The sequence below is a fragment of the Athene cunicularia genome (assembly GCF_003259725.1).
Source record: "Athene cunicularia isolate RWA chromosome 3 unlocalized genomic scaffold, athCun1 chr3_part1, whole genome shotgun sequence".
NCBI classification, from domain to species: domain Eukaryota; kingdom Metazoa; phylum Chordata; class Aves; order Strigiformes; family Strigidae; genus Athene; species Athene cunicularia.
Window position 1 is genome coordinate 1119331 of NW_020799097.1, and position 4512 is coordinate 1123842.

The window sequence follows — 4512 nt, forward strand, 5'->3', positions numbered from 1 at the left end:
GTGTATAAGAGACAGGGGTCCGTGAAGGATGCAGGGTGCAGGGTCCGTGAAGGGTGCAGGGTGCAGGGTCCGTGAAGGGTGCAGAGTCCATAGGGCAGGGTGGGGGCCCTGGGGTGAAGGTCTGGCTGTGCTCAGCCCCTACCTGTGTCCGGGTATGGAGGGTCCCTGTGCTGCAGCTGCCCCCAGAGCCGTCCTGTTTGCTTCTGCCTTGCCCAGTTGGGTCACAAACACCATGACCGGGCAACGGTGGGAGCCCAGCACCACCCGGCACCCCCCCCAGCACCCGGAGATCCCCTGCCTACACCCACCCTGGCACCACCACCTGCACCCCTCCCCAGCAACCCCTGCACCCCTGCCCTCCACCCGCCTGCTGCAGGGGATACAGAAGCATCCCTAAATTTGCATTTTTAGGCTTTTTGGGTTTTTCCCCCCAGCTCCTTGTGTAAGGGGAATAGTGGGCTCTATTCCTGCCCCAGGAGGGCAACCAGGGACTTGTCCCGGAAAACTTTTGGGAAGGGTCAGTTGCTTATAATAATAATTAAAAAAAAAAGGTAAAAAAAAATAATTGCACACACAGACCTGCATGTTCTATTAAAATAAGCCTTGTAAAATGATCTTGTTGTAAGGAGCACTGGGAGGTGCAGGATTTGGAGGGGCTGTTCTTGGTTTGCATCTAAGCTCTGAGGTATTTGAAATAATTTAAAAAAAAATATAGAAGGAAAAAAAATGAAAAGGAAAGAAAATAGAAATCCAGGGGCTTTTGGTGGCCACCCCACACTAGGATATCACAGTGTCAGCTCTGGGGAAGGTCTCCCAGACACCTGCTCTCCTGGTTGGGTTGTGCAGCAGAGGTGGGTGTTGGTCTCGGCCTTGAATTTCAGCATTTCCAAGAGCCTGGTGTCATTGTGTTCCTGGAGGACGGATCCGCTGTGGAGTCGAGGGGATGTTCCTGGCTCGAGCTGAGCATCTCCCTGAGTGGGACCCTGTGGCTCAGTGGCCGAGCTGGCCAGGCTCCTGCTGCCGTCTTCTCTAGTTCCCAGTGAGATGTGGATTCAGCCACCGTGGCACTGGGGAGAAACTGGGAGGGCTGGGATCCATGGCATGGGAAATTGCTCCAGGTGTGGTCGACCCCACACAGAAACCCACCGTGGGTCCTCTCTGCAGGGCGGCCAGATGAGGAAAGCTCAGTTCGCTAATTGTGCTGAATTCAGGAAAAGGGGAAAACCTCTGTGGCAGAATTTAAAATAATAATAATAATTTTTAAAAAATCCGCTCGTTGAGAGTGCTGCATTGCTACAGCTGCCGAGGAGCAAGTACAGCTCTGGCATTTAAGGAGTGAGGAGGATGTCTGCCTCACTGAGGGCTTGCAGTGATCCGGCACCTGCATGGCTTCCCAACCCGCCTCGGGGGATATGATGGGAAGATGAGAAAGTAAATGGAAAGCGATGCAAAAGGCCAAATGGATTTACCAAAAGTCAGTCCTGCTAGACAGACTGGATCGCTTTCTTTGAAAACTGCTGATCTTCCAGCTGGGTAAAGGAGCTGGACAGAAGGAAGGAGAAGATAACCGTGACCAGGGGGAGGCTGCAAATAGCCAAAGGCTCCTGGCCACGGGACCCCTGTGGGTCAGCGGTGGCTTTCCAACAGCGGTCACAGAGGCAGAAACCTCCCAAGCTTTTAATGGAGCTTGTTTCTGGGAGAGGCATTGTGCCAGGGTGTTGGAGGGGCTGTCGCAGAGCTCCTCAAGGTTTGGGTTCCCCAACGTTGCCTTTATCTACCTGAAAATGATGATTTTGGGTGGGCTGCCAGGGAGCCCTGGTTTAGGCATCTCCTCTGCAGATCCAAGGACTGGAACAGAGCCTGGGACTCTCCCTGCAGGCACGGAGCAGCTCAGCCCTGCCAGGAAACCCCAGGCAGAAGTTCCAGCTTCTCTGGAAATGAGTGAGGGTCTTGTCATGGCTCCAGTGGGAAGACATCACTCCAGGAAACAGCCTCAAACTGCTCGAGGGGAGGTTTGGATTGGATATTAAGAACAATTTCCTCACCAAAAGTGTTGTCGAGTGTTGGAACAGGCTGCCCGGGGCAGGGGGGGGTCCCCATCCCTGGAGGGGTTGAGCAGACGTGCAGACGTGGCGCTCAGGGACAGGGTTTAGTGGTGACCTTGGCAGCGTTGGGTCAACGGTTGGACTCGACGATCTCAAGGGTCTTTTCCAACCGAAACGATTCTGCGATTCTGTGACAGAAGCACCTGCAGCTCACACCTGTTCCCTGCATGGCTGCACCAGGGTGGGACACTCGGTCCAGAAGCTCGCGTGATACCTTGTGAGAACTGATTTACGCAGGAAAATTTACTGATTTGCCTCAGATTTGGCATTCCTTTTTTCTGAGCAAGCCCTGTTACTTGCTCACACTCCCGCTTATGTACAAAAACTGCCTCCACAGCATTTTCCCCCTTTTTTTTCAGAGACCAATACACACATACAGAGCCGCCCACTGCAGCACTCAAAATTATAGATGATGCTACAAGGCAGCTTTATGCCAGAAAGAGTCACTCATGACAGTTGCATCCCTGAAATTCTTTAAAATGAGAGACTCGACCTCAGAGGGGGATGATGGCAGGTGGAGAGAGACTTGCAGTGGCAGAGTCAAGCTCGAGAAGTGAAAGATGGAGCCTGTGAGTGGAGGGATGAAAGACAGCAGGGACAAAGGGACGCTCCCAGCCCCTTCTCTGCTCATTCCTTGGCCCTGGTTACAGCAGTCATGAGTAAATCTCTTGGATGCTCTCCAGGACACAGCCACTGCTCCGTGGGGCAGTTCACCAGTGAGGGCTTCACTTCACTCTGTGTGGGGCTAAATTAGTGTGACTGGTCTCCAGGGAGCTGTGGTGTCAGTGATACTTGTGAAGCACTTGACGGCTCCCCAGGAAAAGGGCTGGAGAAGCTCCAGAAAGATGCTTTGGTTTGGATATTTGCCCGCCACGAGGCTCTCCTTGTTACTCACTGTCCAAGGGTCTAGCTCAGTTCTTGCTGTTGAGGTAAAGGGACTGCATGAGGAAGAGAGGGGCCAAAAAAAAAAAAAAGTGAATCCAGTGGGAAATGAAAAAATGCACATTGCTGTCCCTCGGGGCAAGGAGGTTCTGGCACCCAGACTTACTCTGAGGAACATCTGCATTGCAGGAGAAAGGTCTTTTCTGCTCCTTTTTGTCGTGCCTCCAGCAACCGCCCCTTTGCTGCCCGGCCAGGGCTCCCTTCTGGGCTGATGCTGATGGCAAAGCTGGTTCAGTTGCTGCTCCTGTTCTGCAGGATTTGGGACTTCAGCTGTCGACGGGAGAGAGGATCAGCGCAGCCACTGGTGACCTCGGCAGACAGTGGATCCAGCCTGGGAATCTGCGGAGCTGGGCGCTGCAGGCTTGGGACAAGTCGATAAGGCAGCCCGGAGGAAAGGGCAGGTGATACTTCTCTCGGCAAAATCACCCAGTGGAAAATGAAACCTCGCTGCGTGTGCCGGAGCTCCGATAAGGATATTTTCCACCTCGGAAAGGAGCCCCATCAGCCAGAGCTGCAGGACTGGGCTCTGCTTCCCCTCCACCCGCTGCTGCGCCATCCTGCCAGCGCCGCTGCCCTGCCAACCTGCTGTCCCCCAGCACACTGTCCCCAAAGCCTGCTGAACCCAAAGCACGCTGTCCCCAAACCACATTGTCCCCAAAGCACGTTGTTCCCAAATCACACTGTCTCCAAATCACCTTTCCCCAAAGGACACCGTTCCCAAAGCATACTGGCCCAAAACATGCTGTCCCCCAGCACACTGTCCCCAAAGCTCATTGTCCCCAAAGCTTGCTGTCCTCAAACCACATTGTCCCCAGATCATTTTTTCCCCAAATCACCCTGTCCCCAAAGCTCATTGTCCCTAAATCCCACTGTCCCCAAGGCATGCTGTCCCCAATCCCGCTGTCCCCAGAGCACACCTGGAAGGAAATTCACCTTCTTCAGGCCGTGTCACCGCAGCCTGGATGCGCTCGGGCCATGGGGCTCCTGGGGATTTGACGCAGCAGCCTGGCTGGCACGAGGAGAGAAACATCACACAGGAAAAGACACAGCTCTGCGTACGCACACGGGCACTTACACAGCCTGTCATCACCCCCCGCCTGCATTTAAACATCCCTCGGAGCCCATCCCAGAGATTCCCGTGGGTGAAAAGGGTCAAAATTAGTCCCCATGGGCGATGCCTTGGTCCAACTCTCGATCAACACAAAAATATGGGAGAAGAAAATCCACAACAACTTTCTGTAATTAATAGAAAGGATTTTAGTGCTTTGACAAATGGGGAGGCTCGTATGTTTTTTTCCAAGCGTGGGAAGAGAAGAGCTGGGAAAAAAAAAAAAAGAGAAAAAGAGTTAAGAAGAGAAAATATCATTAATTTTGGATTTAATGTTCTGTAGAATCATAAGACTATTGCTTCGGCGTGTGCAATTGGATTTATTTTAATGGGATACTGGTGCTGGGGGGGGGGGGG